General features: G+C 37.1%; 1 protein-coding gene across 12 annotated transcripts in view; it reads right to left on the bottom strand.

Moving 5' to 3' along the window:
* The window catches only part of mef2c.S (MADS box transcription enhancer factor 2, polypeptide C (myocyte enhancer factor 2C) S homeolog), a 194,165-nt gene that overhangs the window by 159,777 nt on the left and 18,484 nt on the right, over window positions 1-15,904 (bottom strand). For all 12 annotated transcript variants that reach the window (XM_041580474.1, XM_041580470.1, XM_041580468.1 and 9 more), the window contains exon 2: window positions 14,425-14,508. The gene's annotated coding sequence lies outside the window, so the exon portion shown is untranslated. The remainder of the gene's footprint in view (window positions 1-14,424; window positions 14,509-15,904) is intronic.

The following is a 15,904-nucleotide window of genomic DNA, read 5'->3' as shown; positions in this document are numbered from 1 at the left end:
ATTTAGCACCTTTAGGTGCAAGTTACAGGGGGACCTTGTGCAGGGTTGCCTTGCAGTTTAGGGTGTTGTGTGCAGCATGAAGGTGTATAACTACAGAGGAGCAAACCCTGAAATCTCTGGGGGGCCAATGGGCCATTGACTCGCTGGCAGTTTCAATATATCATACCTCCCAACATTTTGGAAGTAAAAAGAGGGACAAAAATTTTTTTCCCGCATGTAGTGCGGCAATTTTTTTTACCACACCCCTTTCTGTGGCCACGCCGCCTAATTACCATGTTTGTTTTACCAAATTTGGCAGGTTATGAAAGTTTGAAAATATTTCTCCTTATCTAAACTGTGTTTTTGTGTCTCAAAATTGTTACAAAGTATCTTATTTGCACCTGTTAGCTGTTCTGGGCTCTCTGCTAAAAGCCAATTAAGTGAGAAACTTTGTTTCTTTTTCTGGCTGTTCAGCGCATAGAAAAGAGGGACTTTCCAGTACAAATGAGGGACTGCGGGTTGAGCTGTCAAAAGAGGGACTGTCCCTCCGAAAAAGGGACAGTTGGGAGGTATGATATATTTCGTTGGGAGCTGCTGCCACTGACTGTGCTAAGTGCATTGCTGCTCCTGTACTAGACTAAGGCATGCTGCGGTTCTGGGCACATTACTGAGCTTTATATAGTGAATAAAGTACCCTCTCTTGTAAATTATATAGTGAATAAAGTACCCCCTCTTGTAAAATATAAGGATATTATAAGTTACCATGGAGTTTCATGACCATATAAAAACACGAGCCCGAAGGCCGAGTGTTTTTATAAAGGTCATGGAACTCTGAGGTAACTTCTAATATCCTCATATTTTGCAACTGGGGGTACTTTATTTATTATAATACACAAATTTCAGTGAGTCATGTGACAGAAATGACATCAGAACTCACCGTTTATAACTGATGACATCAGAACTCACCATTTATAAGGATATAATTTACAAGATATTCATGGCTTGCGTGTATTATATGTGTATACGGTACATGTTTATGATAATGTGATAAATCCTGCATGCATCTGTGTCTCTTTTGTTTACGTTTCTGGGTTTTTCGCTATACTGGACACCTTGTGGCCCTCATTCTATAACTCCTGAGGGTGTGGGATTTGCAGTGCAACAACATGGGCAGTCCCATTGTAGTTATCACACCGTGTTAGTATTCAGTCTCACAAAATCTGGATATGGGATCCTTCCCCCCAGATCACACAGTATATTGTGTGTATATTCTGTGCACAGAGAACATGCTCTGGTCACCACCAGTCGGCCCCCTGTGTCCTCCCAGTGTTCCCCAGTGCAAACCAGAAACGCAAGCATAGTCACTTTTGGAGACAGAGGAAGCGTAAGGGGCGGCCCTGGGACTTTATTAAAACAAACATATACAGCTCTCTCACCTCCATCCTCAGCTAGATTGATAAATTACTCCGCTCCACTACTTTAATTATGTATATGGTATGCAGAATAAATCACCCCACCGCAGCACCTCAATCAAGCACTTTTAAATGATAATTGCGTCTGGGTGAATCAATCTTTTCATTTCTGACATTTTGCTAATTTTAGTTTTGCGGTGGTGCTGCTGTGTCAGGCAAAGTCCTAATGACAATTCGGCATTTCAAAAGAGGAGGAGTGTGCTGTAGCATTGGGGTCTGCTTTATCCTGAGTCACTTCTAGTGATCAGATATATGTCATAAAGAACAAGCCAACCTCAAAATTAAAATTTTCTTAATAGAAATCATAATTTTCAAGCAACTTACCAATTGCTCAGACAGAAGTTAGACTATGGGGTGCAGATTTGCATGCATTTATTCCAAGCAAATTGTGTGTTCTGGCCTTAAAATTTGTGTACACTCATATGAGCACGCAGTTCAGTGTTAGAGACCCTCTAATTAAAGGAACAGTAACACCAAAAAATGAAAGTGTCCTAAAGTAATGATGTACTGTTGTGCTGCACTGGGACAACTGGTGTGTTTGTATCAGAAACACAACTAAAGTTTCTAAAAACATGCGGCTGTGTAGCCATGGAGGTAGCCATTCAAAGGAAAAAAGGCACAGGATATACATCTGATAACATATAAGTGCTGTAGCATACAATGGGATTCTTGTCCTGTTGATTACATTTTTTGGTGTTAGGGCAGAGACAGACGAGAAGATTCGGGGAGATTAGTCACCCAACGACAAATCTCTTCTTCGGACGACTAATCTCCTCGAACTGCCTCCCCGTCAGCTAGAATCTAAATCGCCGGCGGGATGGCACTCAGGGCGCTTCGTTTTTTCGTGCCATCCCGCTGGTGATTTCGATTCTAGCCGGCAGGGAGGCAGTTCGGGGAGATTAGTCGCCCGAAGAAGAGCCGATTTGTTGCCGGGCAACTAAATCTCCCTGAATTTTCTCGTCTGTCTCTGCCCTTACTGTTCCGCTTTGAGACACTGAGACACTGAGCCATTCAGAGTAAAGAAGAAAAAATGTAAATTAAGGACAAAACATGGTGGTTTGCACCTTTCTTTATGCACATTGTCTCACTTTTTGAAGTGCTACTGTCACCATCTTAAATATACTTGAACTTTTACAGCAGTTTCTTTTCAGAGGTCAATCAGATTACTACTTTAAGCACATTCATCTACTATGTTAAATATCACACCAGTTATACCCACTGTTACTTAAGGCATCATTTACCTGCTATCCCACAGTCACAGTCCCTTCCCAGAGACTATTATCCCACTGTTACTATAGGCACCATCTCTCCCTACTATACCTGCTATCCCACAGTCACAGTCCCTTCCCAGAGACTATTATCCCACTGTTACTATAGGCACCATCTCTCCCTACTATACCTGCTATGCCACAGTCACAGTCCCTTCCCAGAGACTATTATCCCACTGATACTATAGGCACCATCTCTCCCTACTATACCTGCTATCCCACAGTCACAGTCCCTTCCCAGAGACTATTATCCCACTGTTACTATAGGCATAATCTCTCCATACTATACCTGTTATCCCACAGCCACAGTCCCTTCCCAGAGACTATTATCCCACTGTTACTATAGGCACCATCTCTCCCTACTATACCTGCTATGCCACAGCCACAGTCCCTTCCCAGAGACTATTATCCACTGTTACTATAGGCACCGTCTCTCCCTACTATACCTGCTATCCCACTGTCACATTCCCTTCCCAGAGACTATTATTCCACTGTTACTATAGGCACCATCTCTCCCTACTATACCTGCTATGCCACAGCCACAGTCCCTTCCCAGAGACTATTATCCACTGTTACTATAGGCACCATCTCTCCCTACTATACCTGCTATCCCACTGTCACATTCCCTTCCCAGAGACTATTATTCCACTGTTACTATAGGCACCATCTCTCCCTACTATACCTGCTATCCCACAGTCACAGTCCCTTCCCAGAGACTATTATCCCACTGTTACTATAGGCACCATCTCTCCCTACTATACCTGCTATCCCACAGCCACAGTCCCTTCCCAGAGACTATTATCCCACTGTTACTATAGACACCATCTCTCCCTACTATACCTGCTATCCCACAGCCCCACTCCCTTCCCAGAGACTATTATCCCACTGCTACTATAGGCACCATCTCTCCCTACTATACCTGCTATCCCACAGCCACACTCCCTTTCCAGAGACTATTATCCCACTGTTACTATAAGCACCATCTCTCCCTACTATACCTGCCAACTCACAACCACAGTCCCTAGTAGTAGTTATCCCCACTGCTACTATAGGCATCATCTCTCCCTACTGGATGTGCTATGCCACAGCCAAAGTCCTTTCCTCTGATCAAGGTTGTAAAGTAGGCACCATATAGAAAATCACAGTAAAAACACTGAAAGTCCGTTTATTTGTATATTATTGTTCATTTAAAGATAATAACTTGCAAATAAATAAGTGTATGCTTGAGGTTTGGACAAAATCTCTTGATTTTTCTATAGCTTTCTCTAGCAAAGCTTAAACAGCATTTTGTATTGCAACAGTTGTATATTTAGGCAAGTGCTGGGGCCAGCATGGTTAAATTTAAATTCATACAAATGATCATATTCTCCAGGTATCCCCTATGTAACCAGAAATATCATGATTCATGGACATACAAAATCGCAGGCTTTATGGAAAATGGCGTAGGGGAAATGGAGACTTGTCTTGGCATAAGTAGGTATGGATAGCATTGGGTTTTAATATTTTAATTAAATATGGCATCACAATGCAACTAATAACATCAGTGATTGCTGTTAATAAAGATAAACACATATATAGCTGCTATTCTGTTAATATTTGTGCTTTCTGTAATATGAAAAAAAAAATGTCTTTTTCTTCCTGTTCTGCAGAAGATAATCTGTTCCTGAATCACTATTGTAAGGCTACTGTAAAACTAGCCAGGCTCCCACCATACAAGGGAATAACAGCACAGTGAATCCTAAATAAACTGTGAATTTTACACACTAGCAGCATGTCTTAAGTGCTAACTTTCCCTTTAATTCTGAGCCCTTAACTAGGTCTTTCCCTGTGTTTGAGCTCTTTCAAGGCAGGAAGCAGAAAAGGAGGAAGATAAGTCAGACTGATGTTACTCTTGCTGTATGCAAATAAACAGCTTCCTTAGAAAAGCAGCCGTGGGGTTTAGATAAAGAGAGGCTAGACCAAATGTATTTGCCTCCTCACCGCCACCATATCATTATCGTAACTAGATCTGATTACAAGGCATTTGTTTGTTCCACTTTTCCAAAGCATCATCTCTGCTACCAACTTTGTACAAAGAGTATCATTATTTCCAACTGATAACTATGGTATCCCCCAGAGTTCATCCTGGATGCAGACGCAGAGCAGCCCATATGCTGTGCTTGTATTAAATTAGGTCACTTCGGTGGTAAAGTGCTACACCTCCTCGCCGCATACATTATAGATGGGACTCAGGGTTGGTGTTAAAGGCCGGGGTCAGAGTTCAGTAAAGGAAGGTTTGGGCTCCAACTAAAGGAAGAAATACCGTTGTACTGTAATATACTGTCCGCCTTCAGCTTCCAGTGGTATGTTTGGAGTAGGGCAATATGGGGCAGTTATTCTTTATATCAGTTTTTCACAAATGCAGCCTTTTCTTGCTTTGGAACTGGCAGTCCTACTGTCAAAGTTATTCCCAAATTCTACTGATACTCAAGGCCTAACTGAAAAAAAACAAACAATTGCTGCCCAAAAGAATAAGATGTTATTTGCTTTTTAACAGGTTCCATTTACTGCCCAGATGGATCAAGGAAAAATGCCATATTTTCTTTTTCTAAAAAAAAAAACATCCTAAATTTTTATTATTGTTAATTATATACAATACCAAGCAAATATTGATTATGCTATGGAAATACCGGAATATATATATTTTTTTTAAATAAATATTGGTATGGAATTTAAAGAAGCAAAACATTTTATAATGAAAATTTTTTTTTACTGTGCTGTTAAAATTGTGTCATAATAATAATAAGACCCCTTAAAACGTATGGGGTAATAAATGCCATGTGCACATATTTCCTATAGACATGTCTGTTAAGCCTGGGAGATAATGATCCACTTTTATTTCACGTTACCGCTTCTCCAGTATGGGTTTATAAATACCCACACCCAAATCCATGCAAACATATCCATAATCTGCCAAAACAATACCCATTCTTGTATGTACAATTAATAGAGACAATTAAACAGTATAGAAACAAAATAAAAAATGTTCAGAATGAAGAAACGTTGCATTCTGCAAAGTAATACTGTTCATTAGACAATGAGTGCACTGAAAACTTTAATTTAGAATATCACTTTATTTAAGATCAGCAGGAAGATGTTTTTTGTTTGGAAATTAAAAAACAGTTCCTGAAAGGGTATATAACATGCAAACAAAACGTTGTTGCAATTAAAATGAACAATAATTTTTCCTGCAGCAAAATCAGCAGCTAAATACATTTGTGGGGTTCTAATACATATAGCAGATAATTCCCCTTACATGCAAATAAAAAACTTTCTGAAATGCAAATCATGGGGGTTTTATTAAATTTCTCAACAGTAAAAGAGAGCCCTGCTTGAAACCAAGGAATATAATGGTACAATATAATGATTTCACCATTTTTCATTTAAAATGCCCTTCCCGGTGTGGTCTGTCTGATTTTATATATATTTTAATCCTTGCATCAAATCCTGTACAGTGGGATGTGCACATTTACAGTTAAAGGGGAAATGTAATTTATATAATTATATAATTATATAAGTTGTGATAGATGCTCCGTTTCACACATAGATTTCATTTTTTTCTTACTTTTTGAGATATAAATAGTTCATGAGAATGCCTACTCAATCTAACATTGATTCCCTACTGTAAACCCAAGCATGCTGTTTGTCAATAGTCCATTGCAAATTGCTGACTCCTCTTGGAATTAGTCAGTTAGCGCAGGTGAAAACTGTGAAAACTGTCATTGACTCACAGCATGAGTGTGCTGTTTTCAGACAGAAAAAAAGTTTAGGTTGAGGAACTCACAAATAAAATATTAGAAGCACCATTTGGACTAATCTTTATGCACATACTGTAGGTCACACAGAACAATTTGATTCTTAAAGTAAAACTAATAATGTCACCAATCATAATGACAGGAATGACATGCCAACACATGGCCATGCTGGCCAGTCCATCTCTGAACCTTACCCACCCATATCTGCTATAGGGACTTTCTGGATAGCACACAATGCTGGAGGGTGTAGATACTTTAGAATTAGTAAGCTGACCTAGTTGGGAGGGTGCATTGTTCTGTAATAAAAAGCTCAGGTTTAGTATCATTAGGAACAACTCCCTACCAACAGTAGTAGTGGGCAAACATATTACCCATTACTAAGTATCCTTCAGCAGGAAACCTAAGCATACAGTATCCATCTAAAGTCTCTAAAGAACTTCTCGTGTTGCTCTATAAAATGATATACAATTGTTTGCATTTGTTGAAATGAGTTCCCTACAAAAGTTGCAACAGTGAAAACACAAGGGAATCTCCCTGTGCACTATAAATATTAACATTATAACATGTTAGAATCCCTTTAGGGCATCAGGGAGATGTGCACAAAGCTTATCTCGGAAGAGAAGAGAGCAATGATACCAACAACGTATAAACACAATCAGGAGATTTGGGAGCCACAGGAGAAAATCATCTGCCACTTTATCAGGTCCGATGCCACTGCATTCAATCAGAGTCACACTGTGTATTATCATATCTTGTCTCCACAAATCTAAAGTATTTTAAAATGTCTTTCTATTCACTGTGCTTTGGTTGCCAAATGGCATGAACTTGGGAACAAAATGCTCAGAAATGGACTCCAGGGCCTATTACTGCTGATTAAAACTTCAGGAGCTCTCATTTATGAATGGAATATCAGGTTCAGCTGATGGTCACTACAACTACTACTCTTCTGAAGAAGTATCTGACCGAATAAATTCTTCAGGGAAAATTGCCTCTTCTTCCATTGTCTTAACAGCTTGATATGCATTATTTATTTGCCAATGTGTTATACACATTTAGGGTTATTTCACAGTTTTAAATTTAAAAAAAAAAACACATCAAGAAAGACATGTATATCTGTTCAGGCTTTGCTTTCTGAGATCTGTCTATTAGATCTATGGCTAGTAGGAACATAACAATGTAAATATCAGCATTTTGGATTTTCTGGTAGTTGCTGTTACCTCCAATTCAAGTATATAAGTATTGCAGCACTCCAATTTCACATTAAAACTGCCTTTATATCAAATGTAGCATAGCAAAGTTTCAGACACAAGGGGTCCTTTTTCAAGCAAGTTGCTGTTACCTCTAATGGATAAATGCTTGTTGGTGGATAATCATGAACAACCCCTTCTTCCCTTTTGCAGCTCTGATTGCACAAAGAAAAGTACTGTTCTGTGAAGGTGGTGATGCCTATTTACATTAATCAGCAGATTTAGTGCTCATCAACTTATAGGGGAAAATATTGGATTTATTAGAAGGGATTTCCTTCCTGTCTACACAATTAAATTGTGCATTATAAAATTTTTGAGGCACGCAGTTGCCAATTTATAATGTAAAACTTCTGGACAAAATAATGTCAGCGTCAGGTGCTTAGGATCTTACAGGGAGTGGATATGTATTTGGAAGAATACTGGATAGTGACTCATTTTATATATATATGGTCAGCAGATCCTGGACAGAAAGAGTCTGTTCCGCGTTGCCATGGGAACCGCTAGTAAATGATTGGCATGCGTAGGCTTCTGATTGACTTCCACTAGAGCGGAGATTACTGGTTTATCGGCTTATACACTGGTCTGTGACCTGACTGAAGGGCTATAATGGAGTAAGATCAATACAGCCGAGGATATCCCCTAGAGGTGGGGTGTATAGCCTTTTCTGTTACCCCTGATTGGGAACTGTTCCCCGTTTATGGATTTCTATGTTTACACATTCACCATTTTTACTTGTAGATATACACATAACTCCTTGTAATTTTTATGTACACTTAATGGTGCACAAGATGAGGTCACGCCCACGGATTGCATCATCACTTGGACATTTGGCGCCACTTCAGATTTTAAATAACACTGCATTTTGTACTCTTTTATATTCCTAAAGACGGCTCGAATGTAAGGGACGAAACATCGAATAAACTCACCTTTTTTCAAGCGTTACAAAAGACCTGTGAGCGCTGTTGACTTTTTCCGTGAATTTAATATATATAGAGAGAGAAATAGAGATAAACGAAGAGAGGATAATGTACCACCTGCTGTAATTTATAAGGCTACTAGAAGTGGACTGAGTGCTCTTATAAAGGTCATGGAACTCCATAGTGATGACTCACAACCTTTTATATTTTAGTAGAGAGTATATTATCCTTTACAAGCCACAATTGTTTATTTATGACATCAGCTATTATGGAAGATTTTTGGGAACTGTAGTTCATCATTTTGATGTCACTTCATCAGTAAACATCTCACTTTGCCTCATCCCAACACCACATCGATAACTGCTGTTGTGCTTCCATCTAATTATACATGTAATTATTATTATCTCTATTACAAAGGAGACATTTAAAAAATATGGTAAATAATAAAAAACATCAGTAAATATGGCATGTAAGAGGGGTATAAAGAAGGATGCAAAGAAAAAGCAAAATAATATCGAAATATTGCATCCAATTAAATACATTTACCAAAGTTAGTCTCTATCAATTAAAAAAAATACTACATTAAATTATTAAGTTAATGAAAGCTATTCTATATCAGCTTTATTTAGAGAAAGCCACTTGCTAAATATCTCTGTAATAAGTGTAGAATAATAAGGTATTCCAGACATAAAACATTTTGTTTAATATTTCTAACAGAAAGTAAACATGTTGATTCCAAGAAGAATGGAAACTCAAATACAAGTGACTGATGCTGAAGTTTGATAGAGAAGACAGCTAAATGATCACTTGGGTGACACCAGTATCACTTCCACAGAATTGGCTTTTGAGAACTAGATGCTGTATTTTAGTCAACAAAGTCATTTTTCTTGTAAGCATTGTTCAGCTTATCCCTTTATAAAAAAAAAAAATCCCACTCAGGGTTTCCATGGAGCACATGGGTTAAGGAACTGCTATTTTCTAGCTCTTTCACATGAAAATAAAACACTTAACCTGTCCTAAAGGTAAATGAAATTTTCATTTCTGCTCTTCCTCACAGGTAACAATTTTCTATGTTGCTTTGAAAACTCTACCCCCACCCTCATCCATCATCCCACTGAAATAATAGCGAGGCAGTGAGCAGGGGTCTTTCTTCCAGCTCCTGCTTGCTCTTAACCTGGGTTCATGCTGGGTGTAGCTCTTGAAATGTGCTTTAAAAAATATTTTAAAGGGAGCCAGGGTGGTTGCCAAAGCAACCCACCCAGAGATGAATCAAGACTATAGATTAATGTATCTTTTTGATTGTTGCCAAGAGGATTTGCTCTTTAGGCAGTCCAAGCGACCTGCCATAATTTATTTAAAAAAAAAAACATCCTTAGAGACTGATATTAAATTTAAAAAAATAGGATGACATATAAAAGACATAGTGTTCACCACAGCTTATAAGAGAAAGTAATGGCAGTTAATTTTGTGTCCTAAAGTTCCCAGTGGTTTCCATTAGAGTAAATGATGTACTCAGACTTAACCTTGTGTTCCTTATATAATGTTGCTGTATTAATGTATTAAAGGCGTTAAAAGAAAAACTTCTGAATATGCACTCTCCGCTTTACTGCCTGTTATCCAGAAAGCTCCAAATTACAGGAAGGCTTTCACAGAGTCCATTTTAAGTTAATAATTAAAGACTTTTTTTTTAATTATCTCCTTTTTTCTCTATAATAAAAAGACAGTACCTTGTACTTGATCTAAAGTAAAATATAACTAACCATTATTCGGAGGCAAAACAATCTTACTGGGTTTAATGTTAATGTTCAAATGATTTTTTTATTAGACTTTTAAGTATGGAGATCAAAATTACAGCAAACCGAAACAAAAATGTATTTGTAGCAAAACCGTCTGAATCCTTAGCTTTTCTCAATATATAAATGATATGATTGTTTGACCACTTATAAGATAAGGTGGGTATCACTATTGAATAATATGGATAGATGGCCAAGGAGTCTGTAAAACTCCACCCTACTTAAAAGTGACAAAAATATGTAAAGTGCCTGCAAATGGGAGCAGACTTGCCATCCCTTATGATTGTTTCCCCTTAATTGGAGGCTCACTAGGTGGTCCCTGAGAAACACTGCTCTAGTGAACTGCCAATAAAGAAAATCAGATAGATTTGTGTATTTCATATCATTTGCATTTCCTCATTTTAACTATTATCAGTAATGATGGAAGTGAGCAGCATGTTAAAATCCCAGCACAGTGATATAATTAGCTGACTTTTCATTGCTTTAACATTTATCTTGCAGAATTATTAGCATTAAAAATTCACAGTACCCTGTGCAATGGCATTTGGAGGAAAATTAAATACATCTTATTTTTGGTTGCTTTTTCTGGATCAGCTGAAAGCCAAATGGGAATTACTTTGTGTGTCTTTTACAACCCGAGCTTCTATGTTACAGTGCTACAAATGTACCTACGGCTTTCTGTATGTAGTATAAAGGTGAATGAGGTGCTAGCTTGTCTAACAGGCAATTAAATCTGTCTTCATAATCCGCTATATCACCCCACACATAGCTTTGTGTTACCAAATTGAACTGGAAAACAAATCCTTAGTGACCACTGATTTGTCATCAGGTAAAAATAAGGGAACAGGCAAAGAATTTATACAGGTTTGGTAATTTAACTTACTGGCTAGAATAAGCATTGATTTGTTATAGGTATACTGGTAAGGATGATCAAATGTAACTCATCTGTTAAATCACATGGACTAGTTTTGCTTAACCATAAATGCAACATGGTGTTTTAGGGATGTGGCCTCTGCCTTCTGTAAGGAGAGAGGCCTTCAGGCAAACGATGAAGATACCAAATAGCTATTGATTGCTACAAGGAGTATTACATATAAAGTCAGGTCAAAAAGCTTTGGCGACTAGGGCAAGGGTGGCAATCTCCTATGGTGGTTTGACCATAATATTACCCAAAGTTAAAAGCAGACACAGGCCAACCTACACTGGAAACGAGAGAAGAGACTAGGAGCTTTTATAGATTAATTTTCCCAAAATAGTTTTGCCCTAAGCTGGTACTTCTGCCTCGTACCCAGTTCCCCAGTTCCAGTCTTTTCTGCCCATAACATACATGTGAAAATGTAGCAGTACCTGTGCTTTTTTTTTAACAGAATACAACCAGGGAAAGGATTAATAAGATGTGCTTAAAGGGATTATGTGATGATCTTTATGGTTACATAGTTACATAGTTAAATCAGGTTTAAAAAACACCAATCAAGACCCCTCCAAATGAAACCCAGCATCCATACATACTCACACACCCCCACTATACACTCACATAAACTATAGGTGCAATATTTCTTTTAGATCTGCCTTAAAGAAGAGCCAAATGTAGAATAAATCAAATAGTGAGGCATTGGGCAGCCCATTGACACCTGCTTACTTAAAAAACAGCATTTATTTTTCAAATTTTTATGGAACACAGAAGTACCATTTTGTTCATTATATCAAAAGATGGAATAAAGATCATACTGTTTTTTTAGTTAAATAGTTTATACCCTTTCTTATTATTTAAATTCTGTTAAATAAATAAATAGCCTTTATTCATTTTTCTTACAGTTTTTATATGTTGAAAGATTCAATATAAAAAAAAACCCCATTGTGAACAAGAATGACAGAGTGGGCACATTTTTACAGCAATGGCAGATACAAGCAGAAATATCATTCTCTCTAGCTTGATAACACAATATAATACTATTAATCTGAATGACCTCAGCACTTATCATAAGTGAAAAATATATAGCTACTTAAATTGCCAATACTGCATTAAAAATGGATGATTTCTGGCAAAACAATTCAGCTTGCCATGGTGTACTAGAAGTAATTCACTTACAATTGCATCCTCGTTTTTTAAATATATTAAATGACTGATCTTTTTTACATGGACTTTCTGACAAGTTGGCATACAAGGTCCAATGAATATACAGAGGTGTTTTTTTATACAGTCCTTCTTATTGGCCCTCTGGCTGAGGACCTTTCTATGACTGATGGTTGTATGCTGTATATACATGAGCTTAAAGTCTTTCAGACCTGGTGAGAAATATACACATATGTTGGGTTCAACAGCTTTCATAATTAACACTATGGGGCAGATTTACTAAGCTCGAATGAATAGTTCGAATCCAAAAATATTCGAATTTCGAAGTAATTTTTTGGGTACTTCAACCATCGAATTGGTCAAATTCGATCGAATCGAATGATTCGAAGTAATAATCATTCGACCTTTCGATAATCGAAGTACTGTCTCCTTAAAAAATTCTTCGACTCAATACTTTGCCAAATAAAAGCTACCGAATTGAATGTTAGCCTATGGGGACATTGTAGATGGGCACTTTTTATGATCGAATAAAAATCATTAGATCGATCGCTTAAAATCGTTCGAATCATTCAATTTGAACGAGTTTATCGTTCGATCGAACGATTTTTATTCGATCGTGCGATCGAACCTTTTGCGCTAAAGTCCTTCAAATTCGATATTCGAATTCGAAGGATTTTACTCGAGGGTCGAATTCGAGGGTTTTTTAGCCCTCGAAATTCGACCCTTGATAAATCTACCCCATAACAGATTATAACAATAAAGCTACTGATCATTTGGTAGTTAGGTATACATCAAGTTCAGTTATTTGACTATTTTGTCATAGAAAGAGACTAACACTCCTGTTATCAATTTTAAATGCACTCTGTTGGCCATTGTAGTAAATATTCTGTATAGTGTAAATAAAATATATTCTCTACAGTACTGAGCAATTATACAGGTCACTGAACTCTTCTAACAATAATTTTTATTATCACCAGGGCTAAATTATACCATGATTTTTGAGCGGCAAGGTATGTTCAATATACAGGTGTGGAATCCATTATCCGGAAACCCATTATCCATAAAGTTCAGAATTACAGAAAGGCCACCTCCCAAGACTCCATTATAATGAAATAATCCAAATTTTTAAAAATGATTTCCTTTTTCTCTATAATAATAAAATAGTACTTTTTATTTGATCCCAACTAAGATATAATTAATCCTTATTGGAAGCAGAACCTACGGTGTTTATTTAATGTTTACATGATTTTCTAGTAGACATAAGGTATGAAGATCCAAACTGCAGAAAGATCCATTATCCGGAGAGCCCCAGGTCCTGAGCATTCTGGATAATAGGTCCCATACCTGTCCAGTATAAGTAATATGTTTGTTGTGTTTTGTGCCCTGTACATTTGCTCCGTAACCTCATGTCTTCATACAGTTTATAGGGTTCCTGGGGGTCTTCATGAATTCTTGCTGATGGATAAATGAATCCTTATAATAGAGGAATGTTCTGCCAATACAACTGCAAATAATCCTATATAATACACAAAAGCCATGAATATCTTGTAAATGATATCCTTATAAACGGTGAGTTCTGATGTCATCAGTTATAAACGGTGAGTTCTGATGTCATTTCTGTCACATGACTCATTGAAATTTGTGTATTATAATAAATAAAGTACCCCCAGTTGTAAAATATGAGGATATTAGAAGTTACCTCGGAGTTCCATGACCTGTATAAAAACACTTGGCCTTCGGCCTCGTGTTTTTATATGGTCATGAAACTCCTCGGTAACTTATAATATCCATATATTTTACAAAAGGGGGTACTTTATTCACTATATTCTCTATGATGGCAGCATCATTGTAACACTGCTGTTTGACCTTACTGAACTCACCTCTTTCACATCAGTTTCTGAATTCATCAGGCAAATTCTTGTTGTCAATTGCATTGAAGTTACTTCACAGTTTCTTTATGGCACCTTTTAAAAAAGAAGACACAGAGTCACTATACTGTAACTGTAAGAAAACATCATAGCTAGATTATTAGAAATAAAATCCACATTTTAAAGGCTGTACTCTGGGGACAGTATAAGAATTGCATTACAAGCAAATAGATATTGCTGAGAGTCCAAGCTTACATTTGTCATGCATTAAAAAAATGTACAGCCAGATAATAGATCCAGATAACCAGTAATGGTCATGTAGGTATATTAAATCATTATAAAAAAATTATAGTACAGTAGTTCCACCCAAACATGAACACATTTTTCAGATGCTGGTTTTATAAGGGAAAAATGCTTTATAGCTTCTTCTAAATGGAGCCTATTTGTGACATAACCTTTTAAAAGAGTTTGTACAGGTATTGGACCTGTTATCTAGAATGCTCAGGACCTGGGGTGTTCTGGTTAATGGATCTTTCCATAATTTGGATCTTGCCATACTGTAAGTCTTCTAAAAAATAATTTAAACATTAAATAAACCCAATGGGCTTGTTTTGCTTCCTGATACAACTGACCATAGTGTATGCAAGTGTTGTATGCATTTGTGTGTACTAAGTCGAGATCTAGGTTTCCCTGTTCCAGTGGCCGATATGAATCATGAACAAATGGTATAAAATGCTGTGTAACATACACTATAAAAAATAAAGGATAACAATAATCACAGCAAATAGAAAAAAAAAAAAGATCTCAAAAGTTCACACCCAAACCTGTGTGTTTCAATGATGAAAGGCTGAGTTAAAGCTATTTGCTTCTATATGAACAAACTTCTTGTAGAATGAAAATAAAAACTGTAAATCTCATTAAGATACATGTGTTGCTGACCAGGTTAAAGAAAGAAAAGCTCATGAGTGCTCATGAGAAAAGACTTGGTAGAACCAGCATTACATTTTTTTTTTACAGAAAACAGTGTCAGAAGAAATGCCTGGGAAAGAATCGGCAAGTCAAGAGAAATGCCTGGGAAAGGGTCACAGAGGGGCATAGCAGTGTCCTCATGTATAGATCTTGCCCGGAAGACAGGCTTGGGAAATTCAGTAATGGGTGGGAATGATCAGCCTTCTCCATCTTAGAAACGATGAATTAAACCTATAACCATAAAATCAACATTTATTTTGTGACTATTCTCATCTCTGTCAGTTGTTAACAAGTAGAGATGATTCTGAGTTGTTTCTTCTACTTTATGTGTCAATTCTATGTATAGAATTACTGTACAGCAAATACGTTACACTATACAAGCCAGGGAAACCTTAATAAAATAAAATAAAGTTGTTATATTGCCCTACACATGAGCACAGTGTATAGTTTATGTGCCATATGTTGGGAAATGTAGGGGGGAAGCCAGTTACCCCAAAAAAAATGTCATGCTCTTTTTCAGCCT

The sequence above is a fragment of the Xenopus laevis genome, chromosome 1S, assembly GCF_017654675.1.
Source record: "Xenopus laevis strain J_2021 chromosome 1S, Xenopus_laevis_v10.1, whole genome shotgun sequence".
Lineage (NCBI taxonomy): Eukaryota > Metazoa > Chordata > Amphibia > Anura > Pipidae > Xenopus > Xenopus laevis.
This window is presented reverse-complemented; position numbering and strand designations above follow the sequence as displayed.